Source organism: Vulpes vulpes, chromosome 13, assembly GCF_048418805.1.
Source record: "Vulpes vulpes isolate BD-2025 chromosome 13, VulVul3, whole genome shotgun sequence".
Taxonomy (NCBI): domain Eukaryota; kingdom Metazoa; phylum Chordata; class Mammalia; order Carnivora; family Canidae; genus Vulpes; species Vulpes vulpes.
In genome coordinates, this window is record NC_132792.1 from 123,289,504 (window position 1) to 123,316,155 (window position 26,652).

The 26,652-nt window shown below is 37.2% G+C and overlaps 1 protein-coding gene across 4 annotated transcripts in view; it reads left to right on the forward strand.

Annotated features, from left to right (window-relative positions):
• SMYD3 (SET and MYND domain containing 3) overlaps positions 1 to 26,652 on the forward strand; it is a 703,593-nt gene that overhangs the window by 109,919 nt on the left and 567,022 nt on the right. The gene's annotated exons all lie outside the window — the stretch shown is intronic.

Sequence of the window (26,652 nt, forward strand, 5' to 3'; positions counted from 1 at the left end):
TTTATGATAGTCACACAGAGAGAGAGAGAGAGGCAGAGACACAGGCAGAGGGAGAAGCAGGCTCCATGCACCGGAAGCCCGACATGGGATTCGATCCCAGATCTCCAGGATCGTGCCCTGGGCCACCCAGGGATCCCTCTTCTCTCCTATTTTTAAAGTTGCCAGTACAGGGATGGATGTGATCCAGGTTTTGTGTTGTCAGGTCTCTAAGACGAATGGTGTTAAGTGTTTTTGGAGCATAGAGGAGGAAGCTGGTGAGTTTCTTCCACGGCACATCTGATCCTGTCTTCTCAGCATGGCTTGTCTGATTTTCGTTTTTGTCCCCTTTTCATTCTTTTTAAGACTTAAATTTGCCAAGTTTCATCTCAGTCTCCTACTCTGGGTCAGCCAGCTTCTCTCCCAACCCACCGTGTCTCAGAAGCTGTTCACATTTAGATTCATCTGTCCCTTTGACTTCCATCCTCGGTATGACCTTGAGGCATGGCATGCAAGGCTTACCCGTGGGCAGAGAGTGTATCTTGGGATAGTGTGTGACCTGGTCCACTATTTGTGAAATGAGTACCTGTCTGAACTCAAGAATTGAAAAAAAAAGTTTAAATTTTTATCCCAATAGCTTAGGTTTTTTTAAATTGAGATAAAATATACATCATGTAAAAGTTGCCATTTCAGCCATTTTAAAGTCCAGTTCAGTGGCCTTAATTACGTACATGATGTTGTGCAATTATAATCAGTATCTTTTTCCAAAATTTTTTCGTATCCCCAAATAAAATTCTAACCTTTAAGCAGTGAGTTCTCATGTAGTTCTCCCTGGTCCCAGTCCCTGGTAACCTCTAATCTACTTAACATATTTCTGAATTTGCCTGTTCTAGATTTCATAGAAGTGGAATCAGATCATAGTTGTCCTTTTGTGTCTGGCTTATTTCACTTATAATGTTTTCAAGGTTCACCCCTGCTGTAAATATATCAGAACTTCATCTGTTGGTTTTTGATCTTGACTGCCATACTAATTTTCTCTTGAAACATTTGTGTGGGGTTTTTAATGCAAAAATGAATTTTTAAATTTTCCTTCTTTTTCTTTCATATACATGACCTTAGTAACAGCTTTTTTTTTTTTTTTTTTTTTTACTTTTCCCAGTGGATACTATTATAATTGTGGGCTTGTTGATTCATGCTGCTGAATAGTAATTTCTTGCAAGTTATCCTGGCAGGTAGGATTCATTTTTCATGTGATCTGCATAAAAATAGTGGTGATAAATATTAATCAAGTAAGAATGCAGATTTGAACGCTAAGCTTCAAAAAAAACTTAATTAGAATACACAAGTCACGTTAGTGGTCCCTCTGTAGGGAAAGTATTTTGTACTAGTTCTGTAGCTTGAAACTTTTTTCTTGTTTTAACCTGTAAACTGATAGATGTTGTCCTGTGGATAAGAAATTGGAGGTGGGGTGCGTTGCAACACTGTGCTCAAATCAAGTTTTCATAGTGTCATATTATTATCGGTAATATATTTTATACTAAATTAAAATGGTTTTTCCTAGGACCAAAAATAGGATTTATTCAGCCAGTGAAATCAAATTTATATCCTTTACATTTCTCACTGCTGGCTTTCCTTGTAAATAACTGTAGGATAACTGTAGGATACCTCGGCCCTAGTGTTCTCTTTCTAAGACTGCCTGTTGTGTTTTGCATTTGGTGGCCACTTCTGTCTGACTGACCTGGGGTGGGTGGGCAGGAGTTCCCAGGAGAAAAGTGGGTTTCCAACTGGGCACATATAGGGAGACATTTCTGTGTTGAAACTTTAACTATCACCTTCCCTTCACCCCAAAGTAGCAATTATATGGAATTATTTCTTTAATCACTCCATGTTCAGTATTTACAGTACCGCATCAAAAGACGATATTTAATTCTTAAGGTTAATGGCTATGTTTTTTTAAGAGATTTAATCATTTGTGGACTAAAAAGATACATCCCACTTTGATTTGCTAATGCATCCTTATGAAGACAGCTACTGTTAAATAAATAAACCATTCTGTTGGGGATAGAACTGCTGTGGTTTTTTATCAGCAGTCTTTCCTCATGAAAATTAGCTGTTCACTAGAGTTTGCCTGGTGAATGTTAGGCATGGCAGAGTATAGCCTCATAAGGCCTGTGGGTTCTGGAGTCTGACTGCCCGGGTTTGAATATCAGCTGCACTATTTACTCTGTGACTTGTCAGTCGAACTTATTTTCTCTAGCCTTAGTTTTCTTGTTAGTAAAATGGGGCTAAACTTGGTTCCTACTACATAGCATTATTCTGAAGGTTAAATGAACTATACCTAGCACAATTCCTGGCATGTTGCTCTCACTTGTTATAATAATTATTGTTGAGAGGCAGCATGGTGTGATGGAGGTAGACAAACAGGGTTTATAATTCTAGCATGGGGTGGGTGGTGGGGGTAGAGGTGTCTTTTTTCATGACCTTGAGCAAACTGTCCAGCCTCTTTGTATTGCTTTCTTAGGTCTATAAATTGTTGGTAATTTTTCTTATCAGGTAATTGGAAAGAAGATGTACAAAGCAAAATTTAAAAATTGCCACTATTTTATTATTCTCTTGTTCCTTTCCAGTTCTTTAGTTCAGTTTAGGAATGCTGCAAATTCAGAAAAACCTTCCAATTCCCTGGGGAAAAAATTACGTAATGTTTTTTCATAACCTATGTTCAGTATTTGTCATTTATATATTTTGTTTAATTTTATTGGAATATTTTTTTCTGCCTGCCCTATCTTTTGGCTGAATTCACAGGGAACAAATAGAAGGCATTGAAAAGAGATCAAGTATTCAAGAATTTTAAGGTTTTATAGCTAAAGAACAATTAGCAAATAAAAGAATAGGCAGTACAGTTTTGTTTTACCTAGAAGCTAAGAGGCTGGGAACAGAGGACAGACTACTCCCGTCAGGGAAATGATTTTGGAATCCTGTGTTCTATCTTGGATTCACTGATGGAAATGTGAGCAACATTAAGAAGCTGTTTTCAGGCTGGGAGAATGCTTTAGGAACTACCCAAAGAGTTGTGAAAAATGCTTTTACTGGGCAGGTAGAAGTACCAGAGCTTCGGGGTAATCTGAGGGGGCTCAGTCCAAGGTCGTGGGCCTTCCCTGAAGTAAGGGACTATGCTGTGAATGGTTGGTAATTCAGACCAATTTGACTCAGCCAGAAGTAATTCAGACCAATCTGACTAGTGATAATAGAGGAGGAGTGGTGTCTTCAATTCCTCAAAGACTTGCTTGAAGGGCAAGTGTAGAATGGGAGGGCCCAGGACTCTACTATGGAGAACTCACAAGTTTGGAGTTTCATTTCCTCTTCATTGATCAATATTCCTGGGTAGTCAGAAAGCTGGTGTTGGGGACATGGAGCTCTGTTTTTACTGCATTGTAAGATCTTGATAGGAAATAGGATAGTATCACATGAGCTTATTCTGTGGACCACCAGTTTCACAGAACACGAACCCTCGCAGGCACAATATCCCCTTTTTATAAACATGTTTTTTGTTTTTTGTTTTTGTTGTCACCGTTCCCTCCCCTCCCCACTTCTCAGAGTTCTTCTTGACCATAAAATTTAGGATATAAAATCACAAATTACCATAATTCCTTCAATTGTGGACCAGCTTCTTGGGCATGCAGAGGGCTCCAGGCTTATCAGAGCCCCACATATGGTTTAGTGTTCTACTGTCTCCGTCTTGAAAGACTAATACTTTTTGAACAAGCACTTTATTTCTGTGTATACAGATCTTGTATACAAAGCTCTAAAGCACTTTTTGACACAAAGCCCAGATGCATACCAAAATGTTGTATGATAGCATATCTGTTCATAGTGGGACCCCACTTAACACAAGTGTGAAGGCCACAAGGTTCACAGCATCACTGCCTCTTGCAACATCCTTCCATCCTATTCTTTTTATTTATTTATTTTTTTTATTATTTTTGTTTCTTTTTTTATGATAGTCACAGAGAGAGAGGCAGAGACATAGAGGGAGAAGCAGGCTCCATGCACCGGGAGCCCGATGTGGGATTCGATCCCGGGTCTCCAGGATCGCGCCCTGGGCCAAAGGCAGGCGCCAAACCGCTGCGCCACCCAGGGATCCCTTTCCATCCTATTCTTAAACATGTATTTTGAAACCGACACACACACAATCATGAAGAAATATATCTTTGCTCATAGAAGTACTTAGGCACACAATTTCAAAATGTCATTATGATGCCCTAATGATAACATAAAGAAGAAATAAATGGAAAGTTATCATAGAATAGTGTATACTACCATGTATAACTGTTTAGGCGCTAATAGAGTTCGTGTTGAAGAAATACTGTAACATGTAGTTTTTACGGGGACTGATAGAAGTGTGTTGTGTTGGTGATTCAAATAGCATGATATTGTCATTTGGAATGATGAACAATTCTTAATAGGGTTTTGGACCAAAAAAAGTACCAGTTTCCTTTGATTTACCTAAGTTGTTGCAATAGTGGAAAATTTAGCATATATTAAATGTACTAAACCTATAAAATGATTATTTCTGCTAATGTGTAAACAGGGATTTGGTTTAGACATAAATGTCCTAGTTGGATATTTGAAAGATGTGTGGGATTGTGACATATATCATAGGATATAAGCACCCTTATCTGTTTCAGAGTGAGTGCCTATGGTGCTACCCAGTCAATGGAAAAAACCAGACCACCCTCACAACTTTCTGCCATGCTCCCAGGGGTCAGTGCCAGCCCTGCTGAGAAGCAGAGCTTGACTCCACTCACAGTTGTGAAAGGATTTGGAAAGCAGGACAGTGATTGCTTCAGTGCTCCCATCCGAATCCCAAGACTTCCTCCTTCTGAGTCATAGCCAACCCCATTAAATAAACTGTCTGTTTCTAATAAAATTACATAGCAGCTTGGAAATGTTTTGTTTGCTTTGGAAGCTTGAGTCAGCATATAGACACAATCGTGCATAATGGCTGTGAGCAGGGACTCTGGATCCAGAGTCCAGAGTTTGGATACAGACTGCTTGTATTGCAGTCCAGTCACTGCTACTTACTAGCTGCAGGATCTCCCAGGAATTACTTAACCTCTTGGTGTGTCAATTTCTTTCATCTGAAAATGGTTAGGTACATTGTCACCTACTTTGTGGGGTCCTTGTGCTGATTTATTTATTTTTCTTTATTTTTTAAATATTTTATTTATTTGAGAGAGAGAGAGAGAGAGAGAGTTAATGACAGAGATCGTGAGAGAGAGCATGAGCTGGGAGGAAAGGGAGAATTGGAGCCTGCTGCAGGTCTTAAGATCATGACCTGAGCTAAAGGCATTCGCTTAACCAACTGAGCCACCTAGGCGCCCCTAGTAATGAATGCGGATTTAATAAACGCTCTGTGTCATGTGCTTTGAATAGTTCTTGACACAGCACTGTGCACAGTGTGTAGAAGAGAGACTTGTATAGTGAAAAGGTCAGGATAAGGTTTTTATATTATATTTTATTTATTTATTTAATTTTATTTTTAGTAGGCTCCATGCCCAACATGGGGCTTGAACTCCCAGCTCTGAGACCAGGAGTCTTATTCTCTACCAACTGAGCTAGCTAGGTGTCCCACAAGGGCAGGGTTTTTAAGATTATTTATTTATTTAGTTTTTAAAAGTTATCTCTACACTCAACATGGGGTTCAAACTCACAACCCTGAGATCAAGAGTAGTGTACTCCACTGACTGAGCCAGCCTGACACCCTAGGAAGGACAGAGTTTTTTAAAAGTGAGAAAGGACATAATAAAATTACAAACACACACTGCAGAAAATGAAAAAGGTATTTTGATTTTCTTGGATAGTGAATCTTTACCAGAGTTCTCTGTAGATTTCAATTAATAAAATTCATCATCATTTTCCCCTTTTTCTTCCTTTTGGCAAAGATAATGGTGGTTAATAGCTAACAATTATCGAGTTCTTACCATGTGCCAAGCGTGGCACTAATGGTTTGCAAGTACTATATCATTTAATCTTTAAACAGTCCTGTGAAGAAGTTGCTACTATTATAATCGCCGTGTTTTTCATACAGAAAATGAGCCAGATTGAGAAATTCAGTGTCTTGGGTTAGAGGGAGTCATTCTTTCCATCCCTAGGCAGCAACACTAAATGATGAAATGGACAAAGAAAGATGCCATTCAAGAGAAGCCTCCAGAATTGTTGTGTTGGGTAACTGATTTTTGATATTTTTTGGGTGACCCTAGGATATTTATGTTTAGCATGCTGGTGTTATGTTTTGGTTTTGTTTTAAAAGTGGATTAGTGTCTAGATCAGGACTGTCCATAAGTACTTTCTGTAAGGATGATAATATTAGACATTTGTTTTGCCCAGTAGTCATTAGCTATAGCCGTGTATTGCTATTGAGTGTTTGAAATGTGGCTAGGGTATCTGAGGAATTAATTTTGAAATTTTATGGAATTTTTAAATTACTTTAAATGTAAATGGCCTCTGTGGCTGGTAATGGACAGCACAGGTCTGGACAAGTAAAGGGGATGCAAAGAGAAATTGCTGCCAGGGACATTCTAAATGCTGTCATTTTGCTGCCTTTTTTTGTGTGTGTCCTGGACCCGCAAAGCTGCTACTCTGCAATTGGATGGAAGTCAGTGTCTGCTCTAAGGTATGGAAATAATATATACGGTAGTGGGACCTCTGCTTTTTTGGATACGGTGGCCTTATTGCATGTCTCCCGAAGCATGTCTCTGTTTAGCAGGTGGGTACCCTGCGTGAAGACCCCTACTGTGCTCTCAGGTCACCAGTGTCAGCATTCCTGGTACTGCTGAACTGGCTTTAAGGAATATTTAGTTATTACAGCATATGTTTTGGTGTTCGGCTGGAGGAAATTTATTTTCCTCAGCCTGAAGTCAGCACAGATGGGATCTTGAGCCAAGGCCTCAACATGAAAGAACTAAATTGCAAACCCTTCAGTGCTGCCATGATGCCTCTGACCTCAACAGCTGTGGTTGCCATGGTATATAGAAATCTTTCATAATAAAAAGCAAAAAATTTCCATTTATGGCCATTTTTGTGATTTGAATCCGAGGTAGGTAATGAAGGATGGTGTATGTTGCTGGCTTTATTTATTTATTTCTTAAAAAGCAACAGTGTTAGAACAGAAATAGGTTGTTTGTGTTCGGTGTGTCCGTATATATATTGCAGGGTACATTCCAGCTCAGGTCTGTGTCTAAACATGAATAATTTTCTGTGAAAATGTTAGCTTTGAGTTAGGGTATCTGAGTTTTAACACGTGTGGGTGTATGCTTAAACATACATATTTGTTTCTTCTTACTTTTTGAGCTTCATTAAAATGGCATCATGGCTGAATGTAGTCTTACAGGATTTTTTTTTTTTTTTTTTTACTTGGCATTTTCAAAATGCATCTGTTATTCACGGAGCTATAGTTTGTCCCTTGTCTCTGCGTGGTATTCCACTGTATGGAGTATGCCACACTTTATCCATTCTCTGGAATGTGGGCTTCTGGGTTGTTTTGTAGGAAAATATTCCTTCAGTTGATTATATGTTCTGTTACATTATTGTTTGGAAGCAAGGTGAGGGCATAGATCATTCACATCTCAGAAGAAGGGACCAGTGGGAAGACCATTAAGAATCTAGGGTATATTTGATATAGGGAGAAGAGCAGGGAACTGACGGTATTTTCTGGGTGTCTGGAGCATCACATATGCCTGATAGTTCAAGTCATTCTCATCACATTCCTGTGAGGGCTTCTACTCTTTCCATTTAAGAGGTGAAGAAACGGACATGGAAGGAAAGTAACTTTTCCATGATCATGCAGCTAGTAAGAAAGACATGGAGCTCAGTGTTCAACCCTAGTTGTTCTGACCCTTTCAGCTGAGCTGTGCAGCCATGGGAGCAGACAAGTTATATATTAGAAAAAGGTTACTTTCAGGCGTTGTCACTTAAAACAGCAAAGTAAATATAACACGTGGGGAAATTTGAATTTAAGGTGGACAACTGAAGGAAAGCAAAGTGTGGGCCCCTGCATGTTGCTCTCCAACAGAAATTATCCTGTGTGGGCTGTGACCTGCCTGACTTGCTCTATAGTTCTTACACTTCTAGTAACTTTTCTTCTGCCAGGGAGGAGCTAAGACGCCATGTAGTCCCAGGCTCACCATTAATCAGCTGCAAATAGAATAAATTGACCCTGATTTATCAGCAGTCCACCATAGGAGGGTTTTTGTTTGTTTGTGTATTTGATGGTGAGTCTTTATGGAGAAGTAGGATAGAATGGAGTGCCAGCCTTAGATATGAGAGAACTTTGCTTTTTTTTCAGTATGTAATATATTTGACTGCCACGAATGCAATTTATAATAGAACATAAGTGCAGATTCAAAATTTATTTCCATGATTTTGTATTATTGGCTACTACTGCCAAGGGCCCGTATAGCTGAGTGTGGAACTGAATAGAGAAAAATCTCCATTGGTAAACAGAGGCTGGAAATTGGCATTGCTTTTTGCAGGGGGCTGTTGTATTTGCTCATGTTTTATTTAGGTGTTTAGCAGTGCCATTTGAGTTTCTAATTCACGTTGTGCCTGCACTTCAGTTGTTTATGAATAAGTCCACATAGATTTAATGGTAAGATCAGCTTGATGAGGATTTGCAAAGGTAAACTTTATTGCTTCACACAGTGGCTTCTAGCCTCTATCTTGACTGGGAAGGGAGCATTGATTCATAAGAACATTACAAATAGCTCAATGATCACTGGAGTATATTGAATGGAGAATGAAATGCAGAAGTCTATTACAGATACTCTGTCTCTATTAACCCTCTCTAACCCTTCCATTTAGTTTGATGGATAGAAGGATTTGTGCCCTGAAATCACAGAGGTATCACGTGCTCAGATGCGGGATCATCTGTAGGATGGTGTTGTTAATCATTTTAGCAGATCAAGACTCAGTTTAACTGGTTTTGAACAATTTTGCTTCATATTTTATGGTATTTAATAAGTTTAGAAAGTAGGTAATCAGCAAATCTAATTTTGAATTTACTCATTAGGATGAATAAATACATGTATTTTGGTATTTACTGTATTTTGTATTTTGATACAAAATTTTGATGTTAGTGCCATATGTATTGAATTAACATTCCTATAACTACAATAAAAATATTGAATTCTGTTTTTTGCCATTATATAGGAAAAAGAAATGATGAAGGTGGCATGAGGGTATTCTTATCCTGGGCTAGAATCCATTATGACAGTAATCTTGTCAGTGTTTTCCATTTAATGACTCTCCTTGGTTACTTTGAAATATTCTTCTAGCTTTTAAAGAAAGCTTTGCTTTGAAAATGATTATTAGCGGTACCTGGGTAGCTCAGTAGGGGAAGTGTATGCCTTTGGCTCAGCTCATGATCTCAGGGTCCTGGGATGGAGCCCCACATTGGGCTCCGTGCTCAGTGGGGAGCTTGCTTCTCCCTCTCCCTTTGCCCCTCCCCCTGCTTATGCACATGCTCTCTCTCTCACATAAATAAGTAAATTAAAAAAAATGTTCATTAAATTAATCTAAGGAGATACGAGTCTTAAGATACTGTAATGTTCACCTGCCACAAGCACTTTTTTAAAAAGTCAGTGTATTCATTGAGTATGACCAGTTTCTTTTGATTTGTAAACTTCACATTTGTGATGTTTATGAATTACAAGTGTTTCTGAAAAAACATAATGGCAGAGGTAAAGTAATTTCTTTCCATGTGAATGATTTTGTTTTTTAGTGTTTTTCAAAGAATACATGCTCAGATATCATGTGATTCATAGTTCTTTTTGCAACGGGAATAAATAAAGTTAAGTGCCTTGGGTCTTTTATCACATGGCTTGTATTGTTTCCCATTGCTGTTTTGTTTGTTTTGTTTTAAAAAATATCTTCAATTTTCTGTCTTAACTGCAGGAACCTGAAAGGGGCAAGAGTTAATCTTTTGGGAATGGCCAGTGGCAAAAGTATAGAGTATCAAAATATTAGAAGTCATAAAATAGGACAATTAATGACTGATGCCACTCCTGTTAATGTTTCTTAAAGTTTTCTGAATATCTCAAGTACTTTTAAAAATGGATTTGAAATGAGATATTGAAAGAAGACATTGGTCGCATTGATATAATGCAGTGGTATTTGTGATTATTTGTAGCTACAAAGATTATTTGTAGAAAGCACTTCCTATACTGTGTTTTAGTTCTTTGTTAAATTATTTTCTCTCTAGCCTAAGCTTTGTGAAGGCAGGTACTGTTTCTTCTTGTTCTGTGCTTATTTTTCACTGCCTATCATCATGGTATCTGGCTTAATAAATCATTTTAAGGTGAATAAATGAATGAGTGACTTCTTACACTGATGATAGCACATCTTAAAATTAGTCCCCTAGCAATTGAAGGTGAAAATAAAGTAGCATAAAAATATGGCTGTAAAAAAAAATATGGCTGTAATCTTACTGGTCTTGTTGAATGGCTTATTGATGTAAGTATTTTGAATACCTGGATACAATGAAAGCATTACACAAATTTATGATGACCATATACTGATTTTTTTGATCAGCATTATTAATTCCCATGTTTGAATTTTTGTGTTTGTTCATACAGGTAATTTGAAAGCTAATGTAAATGCATCCTCTTTATGGACATCAAATATCTCATATGTAGTCTTTATAATAAAGTTTATAGATGACATAGAACTATAAATCCATAAATGACTTTATTGCTATAGAATATAGGATCCTTAAGCATGGCGTGTGTCTTTCTCATCTTTGTCTTTAATTCCATTTTCAATACTAATTATTTAAAATATACTAAAAATATGAGCACAATTAAAATTTCGTGGGAAAATCTACAACCATCTCAAGATTAATTCCTTTATGATATGACTGATTTTGCTAGGCATTTGGCCATGTGAGTCAGTTTTTTCTCTACTAATAAAAAGCTGGCTTTTAGATCTAGTATGATTGCGTCTATTTTATACAGCTATGTCCAGACTGAATGCTCTCTCTTTCCTTGGCTTCCATGAGAGATCTCTCAGTTTTTCGTCCTCCCTTGTGCATGTCTCCTCATTTTTTCTTGTCTGGTCTTCTCCCTTATGGCTTCTACCTGTCCACCGGACCTCAGCCCCTAGTGTTCTCTCTCTTTTTTTTTTTTTTTTAAAGATTTTATTTATTTATTCATGAGAGAGGCAGAGACAAAGGCAGAGGGAGAAGCAGGCTCCCTGTGGGGAGCTTGATGCAGGACTCCATCCCAGGACCCCGGAATTACGCCCTGAAATGAAGGCAGACATTCAACCACTGAGCTACCCAGGTCCCCCACGCTGTATTTTTTAAATCAGATTTTCAAAAGCTAATTCTACCTTTTCATGTACCTGACATATGTGTCTGGCATCTGCTGGCTCTTGATGTGTGCTATCCTTGCTCATGTTCTTTAGGTGGTGGCAGAGCACAGAGCCAGGATTGGGGCCCCCGTCCTTCTCTTGCAGTGATGGTCCCTACTGCATAGTGATGCACATAGCCCTCTTGAAAAAATGGGAGAACTTTTTAAGGCCACACCGACAGCCAGTAATATGGCCCTGTCCGTTTTTAGAGAACCCCTTAGGGCAATTCAGACAACTCTGAACAGAGTCAGTTTATCTCAGGCTGAAGGGAGGTAGAGAAAATATTTCCAGAAAGGACTGCATGAATGGTATTGGTATTGAGGTTCCTATGTGGCTGACGTTGAATATTTTAGGAATGGAAGAAAATGATGTATTTCTGTATATGTACTTTGCCCATGTGTATGGATTTGTATATTAATATGTTTAAATGGCCTAATTCCAAACATTTATGTTTCAGGATCCATGCTATTTAGTTATAGGTTTTTACTTGGGGTTAATGGCAGAAATGCAACCTTCTGTTTTGTGTTAAAATGGAGGGAATTTGAGGGCACCTGGGTGGCTCAGTCGTTTGAGCATCTGACTACTGATCTCAATTCAGGTCTTGATCTCAGGGTTGTGGAGCCTACTTAAAAAAAATTAAAAATAAAAAAATATAAAATGGAGGGAACTTAAGTTTTAATTTTTTGAGGAACCCCCATCCTGTTTTCCACAGTGGTGCCTGGATTTGCTTTCCCATCAACAGTGCACGAGAATTCCTTTTTCTCCACGTCCTCACCAACACTTGTTATTTCTTGTTATTTTGATTTTAGCTATTCTGACAGGTGTGAAGTGATATCTCATAGTGATTTTGATTTGTATTTCCCTGATGATCAGGGATATTGAGCATCTTTTCATGTATCTCTTGGTCATCTGTATATCTTGGGAAAAATGTCTGTTCAGATCCTCTGACCATTTTGTAATTGGATTATTTGGAGTTTTTTTGGTGTTGAATTGTGTAAATTCTTTATATATTTTGGATATTAACTCCTTTTTTAAAAAAAAAAAGATTTTATTTATTCATAAAAGACACAGAGAGCGAGGCAGAGACATAGGCAGAGGGAGAAGAAGGCGCTCCATGCAGGGAGCCCGATCTGGGACTTGATCCCAGGACCCCAGAATCATGCCCTGAGCCGAAGGCAGATGCTTAACCACTGAGCTACCCAGGTGTCCCTGAATATTAACTCATTATCTGATGTATCATTTGAAAATATATTCTCCCATAAGAGAATCAAGATCTCAGGGTTGTGAGTTGGAGCCCTGTGCTGGGCTCCATGCTGAGCAGGGGTCTGCTTAAGATTCTCTCTCTCCCTCTCCTTTTGCCCATCCCCTTGCTCTCTCTCTCTCTCTCTCTCTCTGTCTGTCACACACATGCACGCGCACACACACACACAATATTCCCTTTCTCTCAAATAAATAAATAATTTTTTTAAATGAAGACAAAACCAAATTGAAGGACATTCTGTAAAATACTTTATCAGAACTCCTCAGAATTGTTAAAATAATAAAAAACAAAGAAAGTCTGAGAAACCGTCACAGCCAAGAGTAGTTTGGGCTGATATGGCAAATAAATGGAATGTGGTATTTGACCTGGATAGAATCCTGGAACAAAGAAGAGAATTAGGTAAAAATTAAGAAAATCCAAATAAAGTATGAATTTTAGTTAATAATAATGTATCATCATTGGTTCATGAGTTGTAACCAAAGCACCACACGAATGTAAAATGTTAGCACAAGAGGAAACTGGAAGTGGAGTACATGGCTGCTCCTGTACCATCTTTGAACTGTTGTATAAATCTAGAAACATTTTAAAACCGGGTGGGGGGGATGGGCAAAGCACATGAAGGAGATTAAAGGGGACAGACTTCTAGTTACAAAATAAATAAATCATGGGAATGAAAAGTACAACATGGGGAATATAGTTAATAATATTGTAGAAAAATAAAATGGAAGGGATTTGAACCCCTTTCTTGGTGTTAAAACTGCATGTCACAGGTGGTTCTACCCAACAAGCGACCAAATTGTCACTCTCACATAATAAATCATAGCTAAATTCATTATTTGTTTGTTGCTGTTCGTTCAGTTTCTTTCCAGTTTCTTTCTTCTGGATTTAGGCCAGAGTCTCTAACACCCATGTTTTCTTGTTTTGATATATTCTGACCTCTGTTTTCAAAAGCCTGTGATCCAGCAAAATCCAGTGTAGGACTCTAAATGTTGGTGGAAAGATTAAGGCTCTGTCTCTATAAAATAGTAGTTATTCAGGTGATGTCTGGCCTTGCTGCATGTTTCTGTTGTAAGGTCCTCTGTTTTGGTCTGCTGACATCTGGATCTTGTCTATGTTGTCAGATTTGTGGACAGGGGACTCAAACTTCCTTTCATCCGTGATGAGGTACATGGGAAGTCTCTCATAGTATGTTTTGGTCAGAACTAGCTATTTGGATTTCATTCCTCAAGGGGATTAGTACCTAACTCAGTTTCAAATGTGTTAGAGATGGTTGGTTTTAGCAGTTTCACACCTGGGTTATATGAGTCAGTCTAATATTTTAGGTAACGGCTGGTAAGGCACTTAAAAAACACTTATCATTTATCTGCTACTATAACCCCCCCTTCTGAAGGACATGGGGTAACAGGTGTTTATTAGGATGCGACATTGCAGAATAATAGAACTCATTCGATTTTCCTTGCTTTCTGTTTCTATGAAATAAATAAAAATAAAACTAAGAAAAACCAAAGCCATATGGAAAAATCACCTGCTCTCACAGCTAGTGATAGTTTTCAGTTTTTTACTATAGAATGTCACCAAAGTACAGATGTTAGTTCAGAAATAAAGAACTGTTTCCTTTAGAAATTTATTTACTATCTTAAATTTTCTTCTCATGCTACTTAGCTTTGTAAAAAAAAGTTACAACAATAGAAAAATGCTGGTAGGAAAATATATCGCTTTGGTTTAGTTAGATACGTAGATGATGTTTTCATTGACAATGAGCTAATTAGAAGCGTTCTCTTGTTAACTTGGTGAAGCATTTGATTGCTATACAATTCACGCCCTATACGATTAGCTGTTTAAATTGTGCATTGCAGGGGCTCCTGGGTTGGTTAAGCATCCTAGTCTTGATTTTGGCTCAGGTCATGATCTTAGGGTGGTGAGATGGGGCCCGGAGTTAGGCTCCAAGCTCAATGTGGAGTTTGCTTCTCCCTCTCCCACTGCCCCATACACGCACACTAGCATGTGCTTTCTCTCTCTTTCAAGTAAATAAAATAAATAAAACCTTTAAAAAAATTAATTGTGCAGTGCAGTATTTTCAGTATATTCTTAGAATTTTAGAACATTTTCCTCCTCCCCCAAAAGAAAACCTGTAAACCATTAGCTGTCATCCCACAATCTGGTGGATCATATGGTAACTTTATGTTTAATTTTTGAAGAATTGCCAGATTGTTTCCAAAGTGATAGACCATTTTACATTTCCACCAGTAATGTGTGAGGGATCCAATTTCTCTTCATCCTTGTTAACCCTTTTCACTATGTGTCTTACTATGATTCTCCTACTGTGTTTGAAGTGGTATATCCTTGTGATTTGTGTTTTATTTCCCTCCCTAATGATTAATGATGTTTAGCATCTTTTCATATGCTTATTCGCCATTTGTATATCTTCTTTGGAGAAATGTCATTTATTTTAATTGACTTTTCGTTGCTGTTGACCCATATCTAAGTGGCAATAAAACTAATTCCTTTCTAATGGAGTTATTATGAGGATGAAAAGAATTAATATATGCAAAATGTTGAGAGCAGTGCAGGATACATAGTAAATGGTCCTTCAGTTTTGGTTATTGTTATTGTTTTTAATCACTTGTAATCACTTCTTCATGTGCTTGATGCTTCCTATTGACCCTATCCTATATTTGCTGATGGGAGCTGTGCAAAAACAAACTTGTGTGGTGTTTTGTTTTGTTCTGTTGGTTTTTATGTAGGCTCCACACCCAGTGTGCAACCTTACATGAGGCTTGACCTCAGGACCCTGGAGATCAAGACCTGAGCTGAGATCAAGAGTTGATGGCTTGATCGACTGTGCCACCCACACCCAGCTGACCCCAAAATAAACTTGCTTTTTGTCTTTGGTCCCTAGCTCTGCCACCCTGGGCTTTTCTCCCTCTGTTTACTGGTTCATTTGTTCCTTCATGGAACAAGCATTTTTGAACATGTATTCTTTGTCACATGAGAGCCTGAAAATGCAAACCAAAAACAACGATGGTTATTTTTTTCAGGAAGTCTGGATAGATACCAAAGTGATTGTTGTAGAGCAGTGAGTGCTTTGCTGTAGGTCTGTACAGCTATGGTGAAAGCCCAAGGGAAGCCTTCAGGAAAGGCTTATGGACCAGCTGAAGCTGGGAGGGGTGGGAGTATCTCCTGCTGTAGATTGGGGTCTGTGCTGGGAGTGGGACATGGGCGTGTTTAACAGCATAAGGATGTGAGGCATACCTGGGTGCCTCAGTTGGTGAAGGGCCTGCCTTCTGCTCAGGTCATAACCCCTGGGTCCTGGGATCGAGTCCCTGTTGGGCTCCCCGCTCTGTGGGAAGTCTGCTTCTCCCTCTCCCTCTGCTGCCTCTGCTTGTGCTCTCTTTCTCTCTATCAAACAAACAAACAAACAAACAAACAAACAAACAAACAAATAATCTTAAAAAAAAAAAAGCATAGGAATGTGAAAGCACTGAGTGTTTAGCAGGGTGAGATGACAGGACTGTTGGCCTGTGCAATACTGAGCAGGATCAGAGGGGTTGTACCATCAGCTCGAGACAGGGCAGCAACAATAGGAAAGCTTCTCTTCTTCTGAACTTTTGTGCTCATAACATTCTTTCATCATGGAATGCTTTTTCATTATAAAATGCCTCTCTTTGTTCCTAGTAATACTCCTGTCTTAAAGCCTGTGTTGTCTGATGCTAATAGAGTCACTGCAGCACCTCTATGGTTACTGTTTTGTTTTGTTTTCAGCCTGTTTGTATCTTTGAATCTAGAATATTTGTCCTGTACATAGCATATAGTTGGATTGTGCTCTTTAAAAAAATGCAGTCGGGCCCTGTGTCCCCTTTGATTTGAATATTTAGTCCATTCACAATAATTTTTGATGTAGTTTGATTTATCTTTGGATTTATTTTGCTATTTGTTTTCTGTGGGCCTTATGTCTTTCATTCTTCTGTTCCTTAGTTTGCTTCCTTCTTTTGTGTTAAATACATGCTTTTTGAGTGTACTATTTTAATTCATTGATTTTTAAAAAAATTCTATATATTCACTTGTTTAATTTAGAGAGAGCCTGTGCACATGTGTGAATTGGGGGAAGGGGCAGAGGGAGAGGGAGAAGCAGTCTACTGCTGAGCAGGAAACACAGTGAGGGGCTCTATCTCTTTACCCTGAGATGAGGACCTAAGTAGAAATCAAGAGTGGGCTGCTCAACTGACTAAGGCACCTGGTGACCCCTAATTTGTTTACTTAAAAATAATTTATTTACTTATTTGAAAGAGAGTGAGAGCATGCACTGGGTTGGGAGGCAGAGGGAGAAGAAGAAGCAGACTCCTGAGACCATGATCTGAGCTGAAGGCCGACGCTTTCACTGACTAAGCCACTCAGGTGCCCCTTGATTTTTTTTTTTAAGGCATATTTCTTGAGTTTTTTCTTCTAGTGATTGGTCTAGGACTGTGCTGCCCAATACAATAGCTACTAGCCTTATGTGGCTTTTATGCACTTGAAATGTGGCCAGTCTGAACTGATAACACACTAAAGTAATATACCAACCAGATTTCAATGACTTAGTTTGAAGTACAGAATGTAAAATATTTCATTAATAATTTATATATTGATCACATAGTAATATTTTAAACATTTGATTTAAAACTATAGAAATTTCATGTTTGAAAATTTCAAAAAATAGAAAATTTTAAATTACATATATTACATTTGTGGCTCTCATATTTCTGTTGGACAGCACTGCTTTAAGCGTTACAGCTTGCATCTTTAATATACCATGCTCTATTTCAGTTTAATATTGATGTAATGCTAGCAAAATACAGCAACTTTGTTTCAATATAGCTCTGATTTCTCATCCTTTCTTTATGCTGTTTTTGTCATATATAGAGTATCTACTTGTTATAAATCCAGACAATACAGAAATTTTACTTTAAGCCATCTTAGTGTTTTTTTTTTTTAGATTTTATTTATTCATGAGAGACAGAGATCTCTGAGAGAAGCAGAGACACAGGCAGAGGGAGAAGCAGGCTCCATGCAGGAAGCCCGACGTGGGACTCGATCCCGGGTCTCCAGGATCATGCCCTGGGCCAAAGGTAGTGCTAAACTGCTGGGCCACCAGGGCTGCCCCAATCTTAGTTTTTTTTTTAATAGAAATTAAGAATAAAATGATATGTGTGTGTATAGTCTTACATTTACCTACATATTAACAATTTCTAATCCTTTTCATTCCTTTTTATGGAGTTGGGTTACCATCTGAATTGTAGTATTTGATTTCTTGTCATATTTCATGTAGTTCAGGTCTGCTTGGGAATGAATTCTCCCACTTTGCCTTATATGGGAATGTCTTTATTTCTCCTTTAGTTTAGAAAGATGGTTTCTTTGAATACAGATTTGAACATTGGAACTTTTTTTTTTCTTTCAAGATTTTGAATATTTCCTTTTATTTGTGTCTGGCCTGTATTATTTCTGATGAGAAGTCAAACATTAATTGTACTGTTGTTCCCCTGCATATGAAGTTGTTTTTCTCTGGTAGTTCTCAAGGTTATGTCTTTGTCTTTGAATCTTAACTGTAGTTAAGATTCAAACTATGCCTTGGTGTGGTTCTTTGTTTTTATCTAATTAGGGGTTTGTTAATCTTTTCTGATGTGTAGATTAATATTTTTCAACAGATTTGGAAACTTTGAGATCATTTTTTAATGTGTAGTTGACATATGCTATTATAATATTATATTAGTTTCAGGCACACTAGTGATTCAAGTATCTATATATGTTACTTCACCATGATAAATCTAGTTACCATCTGTCATGATACAGAGTTGTTATATTTTATTAACTATATTTCTTATATTCCCTGTATTCCCTATTCTGTATATTCCATTCCCATGCCTTATTTATTTTATAAATAAAATAAAATATTTTGTACTTTTTAATTCTTATTTATTTTATCTATTCCCCACACCCTTTCCCCGTCTGGCAACCCCACCAGATTGTTCTTTGTGTCTGTGACTCTGTTTCTGTTTTATGTTTGTGTGTTTGTTTTGGTTTCACATATAAATGTAATCAAAAGTTATTTGTCTTTGTCTGACTTATTTTTCTTAGCATAATAACCTCTTGTTCCATCCATGTTGTCACAATTAGCAAAACTTCCTTATTTCTTATGGCTAAATAATATTCTATGTGTGTGTATTGCACATCTTCAATAATCTGTTGATGGGTCCTTGGGCTGCTTCCATATCTTGGCTACTGTAAGTAATGCAGTGAACATAGAAGTGCCTAGATCTTTTCAACTCTATGTTTTAATTTCTATGGGTAAGTATCCGGAAGTGAAATTACTAGAATATATGGTATTTATATTTTTAATTTTTTGAGGAATCTCCATAATGTTTTCTTTTTTCTTTTCTAGGATTTATATATTTATTTGAGAGTGAGTGAGCAGGGGAATGGGCAGAGGGAAAGGGAGAGAGAGAGAGAATCTCGCAGAATCTCCATTGAGCAGGGTGTCTGTCACAGGACTTGATCTCACAACCCTGACATCATGACTTGAACTGAAATCAAGAGTCAGATACTTAACCTATTGAGCCACACAGGCACCCTGACATTCTAGTTTACGTAGTTGGTGCACCAAACTTTCTTTGGTTCTTGGTGTGCCTTGGGGTAACTCTCAGTTTCAGCTCAGATCATGATCTTAGTGTCATGAGACTGAGCACCATGTCAGGCTCCATACTCAGTGTGGAGTATGCTTGGGATTCCTTTTCTCTTTCCCTTTACTCCCTACCCCTCTTTCAAAGAAATAAAATAAAAACTATCTTTGTTTTTTGACAAATCCAGAACAGACTTCCATTTCCTTAACCCTCTCCCAGATTACCCAGCAGAAGCCCAAACCCCATATTGAGTTCATTCTGTCACTTACAGTGATGCCCAGTTTCCCATGGTATGCAGTTTCTGTTATTGCAGTGTGCCAGTAAACCTAACTGGTGGTCTTGGGGCATGACTCTAGCAACCCCAAATAAAATGTGGATATTCTCTTTCCTTACTTCAAATATGGTCCATGGAAAAGAGCATCAGTATAACCTGGAACTTTGTTAGATATGCATAGAAGCCCCATTCTAGATCTGTGGAATTAGAATCATCATTTTATTTTTTTATTTTATTGTTTTTTTTAAAGATTTTATTTATGTATTCATGACAGGGAGAGAGAGAGAGAAGCACAGACACAGGTAGAGGGAGAAGCAGGCTCCATGCAGGAAGCCCGATGTGGGACTCGATCCCGCGACTCCAGGATCACGCCCTGGGCTGAAGGCTGGGGCTAAACCACTGAGCCACCTGGGCTGCCCAGAATCATCATTTTAAAGAAGACTCTATGTGATTTGTTTGAAAAACACTTGTCCACTGGATTCCCACTTCCATTGCTCTGTGTCCATTTCATTTCTTGTGATGGATAATAGCATACATGGTTTGGAGGAAGAGTGCTATTTGTACAGGGTTTATAACTGAATGCTTTCATTCAGGTTATTTATTTTTTCTTCTGTTTCTTTTAAGGGAAACATTTCTAGTTTTTTTTTTTTTTAATTACAAAGTCTGGCTGCTTTTTTCTCAAAGGACTGGGACTTAATTTAGCATATCAGGAGTTGATGAGGGATTAGAAATGCAGTAAGGCATTCACTCAATATTTGTAAGCTACTATAAAACTTATAGAGCCATGTGAGTTTTTAAGTACTAAGGATAAATTGAAATATTAGGAAATGAGTATATTTTGTTTATCGGTCTTAAATACCTTATGCTTATTATTTACTCAGATCAATTTCCAATCTTAGGTATTGTGTTATACACATAAACTTTAATTTAGCTGTTAGCTTCAGTTTGAGAGACATTTTGGAAACAAAGGTAAATTTTTAGTGTTTTGGCCTATAAGAAAAACCTGATCCTGTAAGATTTTATTCAATAACGTACCTATACACAAAACATCTAAGACTTTGCCCTCTTGAACTGTAACTAATTTATTTTCTATTTTCTTAAATGTGTGAATGAAAGATTTCTATATTAGAAATTTGGTCAGGTTTTTTGTCATCCTGTAAGTTCTAGGCAGTTATTTAATGTCTCAGTGGTGAAATATTTCTAAGTTAGAAAGACAGTCTACCCTATTCAGCTACTACAAATAACACCATTAGACAGCTAATAAATAAGAGGGCCAATTAACTACCCTTGTCTTTTTTTGTTACTGAACTGTTGAAGTATATCCTTTATTCTAATTTTTTTCCCCAAACCAAGGCTTTTCAATGTCAGTGACTATTGGTACTTCTTTTGATACACGCACAGACCCATATTATATATAAAATTCTGACCTTTAGTATAGTTTTGTCTTGTTCATCAGTTACATTTTCTGCCTTTTACATTCATCTGTTTAGAACATTATGGGAATTAAGTTTTCTAAATTTAGTTTCACTGTAAATGGAATGGAAACCTGGAAAATTTATGAGACCTGATATATAGAGAGATGAACAAACACGTTATACTTCCAGTTTCTGGTTTTGCATGTGAGGAGCTTGGAAGTTGTTAGTATATCCAGACAAATAAAAAGATGAAAAGGGTGAAAAATCATCAGCTCTTCTTGGATCTATAAGGAAGGGGAGGATGTAGGTGCAAACCATTATCCCCTGGATTGAAGACAGATGGATGAATAAAGGGAGCCACAGCTCAGCAGAACAGATTTATGAGTGGAAAGCAGTGCTGTAGTAGGAAAACCTAAACTGTAATTGAGGAATTTCTGGAGGCTCAGTGTGGACCAGGTGACTTAAAAAGTCCAGGAGGACTCTTCTCATGGAGGGATGCTCCTCTCTTGTGAATTTTACTTCCAGTAATCTGACCACGTTCTCATAGTACATATTAGAGAAAAATCTTCTTGTGCTTTTGTCAGAGGGAGGGATAAAGGAACCATTTTGAAATATGCCAGAGCACTCTTTGTTGTTGTTGTTGTTGTTTTTCTTCTTCCCCTTCTTCTTCTCCTTTTTTCTTTTTTTAAAGATTTATTTATTTATTTTAGAGAGAGAGCACAAGCAGGAGGGGCAGGGTGAGGGAGATAGGACTGCAAGCAGATCCCTAGCCAAGCACCAATCCCAATGTAGGACCCAACCCCACAACTCATATCATGACCTGAGCTGAAACCAAGAGTCAGATGCTCAGTGGGCTGTGCTATCCAGGCACTCCCCAGAGCACTCTGTGCTTCTTGACAAGGCATGCCCTCAGGAGAATCTAGTAACCATATTCTAACCAGCTGAGGTATTTTTGGAGATTCACTGCCCTGGGAGAAAGGAAACACCAAACTCCAGGCAACTCATGCTGTCTTCTTGCAACTAAGGAAGCAGAAAAAAACCTGAGAAACACTTGTGAAATTCACAGTCCTAAGCCAATATGCTCACTCAAATATTGAGGCATAATCAGGGGCACTTGGGTATCTTGTTGGGTTAAGTGCCTGCCTTTGGCTCAGGTTATGATCTTCTGGTGTATCATGCTCAGCATTCAAGAAAAAAATCACCAGACATTACCAAAAGGGAAAAAACACAATGTCAAGAGAAAGATAAATCATCAGAATGGGGCAGCATGGATGTTGGAATTATCAGACTGGGAATCTTATGATTAATTTGACATGTGATTGATATGCTTAAGTAGACAGCATGTAAGAATTGATGTACAGTGTAAGTAGAAAGATGGAAATCATAAGAAAGAACCAAAAAGAAATACTAGGGATCAAAAACCACGGAACAGAAATGCAGAATGTCTTTAATGGGAGTATTAGTAGATTGAACATGGGTGATGAAGGAATCTCCAAGCCGGATAATATCTCCTCAGAAATCTCCAATACTGAAAAGCAAAGAGAAGAAAGACTGAAAAAAAAAAAAAAAAAAAAAAGAAAAACTAAACCATAATATCCAAATACTGTGGGACCACGACAGAAGGTATAATATACACATATTGGGAATACCAGAGAACAAAGAGAAAAAGGAATGGAAAAAATATTTGAAACAGTAAGGACTGAGAATTTCTCTAAAATAATACCAGACACCAAACTGTAGATCAGGAAGCTCAGAGACTATTAAGCAGGATAAATGCCAAAACTATGCTTTGCATATCGTTTTATTTCTCTCTCTCTCTCTCTTTCTTTCTTTCTTTTTTTTTTTCATATCATTTTCAAACCACAGAGAAGCAAAGAGAAAGCAAATTCTTGAAAGATACAAGAAGATCAAACACTTCACCTATAAAGGAACCAAGATAAGAATTTACATCTGAGTTCTTAGAGATCAAGCAAGAAGGACATGAGTGGAGTGAACAATTTAAGTGTTGAGAGAAAAAGAATCCCCACCAATCTTCAATTCTGAACCCTGTGAAATTATCCTTCCAAAATGAAGGAGAAACGAACTTTCTCAAAGTATTTTTCTTAAAAATTTATTTTTTATTGGAGAGAGGGAGAAAGCAAGTGCATGTGCACATGTGAACATGAGCAACTGGGGTAGAGGGTGAGGGAGAGAGAATCTCAAGCAGAATCCATGCAGACCATGGAAACAAGGAATATGCTCCAAAGGGAAGCACAAGCTAAAACTACAGGAGAAAAAAGAAAAAAATGAAACAAAAAGGAGGTAAAAAACCTAATTGTTAAAGAGTTCAAAGTAATGGTCATAGAGATATTCACCAGAGTTGAGAGAAGTGTGGATGAACTCAGATTTTATTTTATTTTTTTTATTTTTTTATTTTTTTTTTGAACTCAGATTTTAAACAAAGAGATAGAAAATATAAAAAAGGACTAGAGTTGAAGGACACAATAACTAAAATGAAAAACACACTAGAGAGAGAGAGAGTCCACACAGATTAGAGGATGCACAAGAACGGATCAGTGATCTAGAAGAAGGGTATTTGAAAGCACCTAAGCTGAAAAGCAAAAAATTAAGAAGAATTAAAAAAAAAAAATGATGACAGGTTATGGGACCTCTGGGACAACATCAAGTGTACTAACATTTGCATTATAGGGGTACCAGAAACAGAAGAGATAGAGAAAGGGGCAGAGATCTTACTTGAAATAATGCTGAAGATTTCCCTAATCTGGGAGAAGGAGACAGATATGGAAGTACCAGAAACATAGAGAGATACAAACAAGATAACTGTAAGAAGGTCCAAACCAAGACATACTGTTAGACATATAATACTAAAAATATTTAAAATAAAGCTAAGGAGAGAATTTTAGGAGTTGCTACAGAAAATCAACTATTCACCTACAAGGGAAACCCCATAATGCTCATTTCTCATCCGAAGTTTGCAGGCCAGAATGGAGTGGCATAGTATATTCAAACTTCTGAGAGCAAAAAAGCTACAACCTAGAATAGTCCAATTGGCAAGGTTATTACTCAGAGATGAGGAGTTACAAAGAGGTTCCTAGACAAAAGTTAGAGGAGTTAATCATCACTAAAAAAAAAATAAATAAAAATCATCACTAAAAATGTTGAAGAGGCTTTTTTAAGTGGAAAAGGCTATAACTAGAATCAAGAAAATCATGAAAGGAAAAATTTTCATTGATAAAAGCAAATTAAAGTAATGGTGGTAGATTAATCCCAAAGCTAGTACAAAGATAAAAGACAAAAATTGTAAAAATCAGTTATATCTAAAAAATTAGTTAAAGATTAAATGAAATAAAAGGATGTAAAGTCAAGAAGATGAGGAGGGGACTAGAACTAGTGTGTTTAGAATATGTTTGATCTTAAGTGACCATCAGCTTAATATAGATTGCTGTATACTTAAGATACTATATGAGTCTTCTGGTAGGCAGAAATCAAAAACCTGTAATAGATTCGCAGATGTGAAAAGAAAGGAATTGAAACATAGCACTAAAGAACGTCATCAAATTGTAAGGGAAGAGAGTAAGAAATGTAGAATGGAAGAGAGAAGAACTATGAAAGCAACAACAAAACAAGTAAAAAAAAAAAAAAGGAAATATACCTATCAATAATTACTTTACATATTTTGGGAAGATTTTATTTATTTATTTTAGGGCAAAAGAGAGTGAGCACAAGTGGAGGGAGTGGACAGAGGGAGATAGAAACCCAAGCGGACTCCACGTTCAGTGTGGATCCCGACTCAGGTCTTGATCTCACAGCCCTGAGATCATGACCTGAAGAGAAACCAAGAGTGAGATGCTTAACTGTGCCACCCAGGTGCCCTGACAAAATAGACTTTGAAACAAAAACTGTAACAGACAAAGGTATTATATAATGATAAAGGAATCTATCCAACAAGAAGATATAACAATTATAAATATCTATATACGCAACACAGAAGCACCTAAATATATAAACAAGTATTAACAGACGTAAAGGGAAAGACTGACAGTAATACAATAATGGCAGAAGACTTTAATATGCCCCTTATGTCAATGGATACATCATCTAGACAGAAAATCAATGAAGAAACAGTGGCTTTGAAAGACACATAAGACCAGATCGACTCAACAAAACATACAGAACATTTCTTCCCAAACCAGCAGAATTCACATTTTTTTCAAATGTGCATGAAACATTCTCCAAGATCAATCACGTTAAGCTATAAAACCAGTCTCAGTAAATTCAAGAAGATTGAAATCATATCAGACATTTTTTGCAACCACAACAGCATGAAACTAGAAATCCATTTTTAAAAATTGGAAAAAACACAGACATGGTAGCTCAACTACATGCTACCAATGAATCAATGAAGAAATCAAAGAGAAAATAAAAGAAATACCTGGAGACAAATGAAAATGGAAACACAAAAGGCCCACATCTTTGAGACACAGCAGAAACCAAAGAGGGAAATTTATAGTGATGCAGTGATGCAAGAAATAAGAAAAGTCTCAAACAATCTGACTTTACACCTAAAGGAACTAAAAAAAAGAACAAAGGCCAAATTTAGTAAAAGGATGGAAGTAATAAAGATTAGAGTGAAAGGAAATGAAATGGCAAGTAAAAAGTAATAGAAAAGATTAATGAGACTAGGAGCTAGTTCATTGAAAAGATAAACAATATTGATAAAACTTGAGCCAGATTCATCATGAGAAAAAGAGAACTCAAATAAATAAAATGAAAAATAAAAGAGAATTAACAACCAACACCACAGAAATACAAGGGATTATGAGACTACTGTGAAAAAGCTTCTGTACAGCAAAAGAAGCAATAAACAAAACTAAGAGATAACCTACTGAATGGGAGAAGATATCTGCAAATGACATATCTGATAAAGGGCTAATATTTACCACATATAAAGAACTCCTACAACTCAACAACCAGAAAATAACTAATCCAATTAAAAATGAGTAGAATACACCAACAGACATTTTTCTAAAGAAGAGATACAGATGACCAACAGACAAATGAAGAGATGCTCAGGATTACTAATTTTCAGGGAAATGCAAATGAAAGTCACAATGAGATATCTTCTCAGAGGTGTCAAATTGGCTAAAGTCAAAATAACAAGAAGCAAGTGTTTGTGAGGTTGTGGAGAAAACGGAACCTTTATGCACTGTTGGTGAGAATGCAGATTGGTACATCCACTATTAAAAACAGTATGGAGGTACCTCAAAAAAAGTAAGAATAGAATTATCATATGATCCAATAATTCTGCTCCTGGATCTTTACTCAAAAGAATGTGAAAACACTCATTTGAAAGAGGTGTATGAAAAAAAAAAAAAGAGGTGTATGTATCCTTATGTTTATTACAGCATTATTTACGATAGCCAAATTATGGAAGCAGTCCAAGTGTCCATTGTAGATGAATGGGTGTAGAAGAATTGATATATGTGTGTAGATAGATAGATAGATAGATATTACTCAGCCATAAAAAAGAATGCAGTCATAGAAAAGAATGAAATCTTGCTCTTTGCGACAACATGGATGAATCTTACGAAGTAAGTCGGTAAGAGAGGAAGGCAGATAACATGATTTCACTCGTGTAATTTAAGAAACAAAACAAAGAAAAAAAAG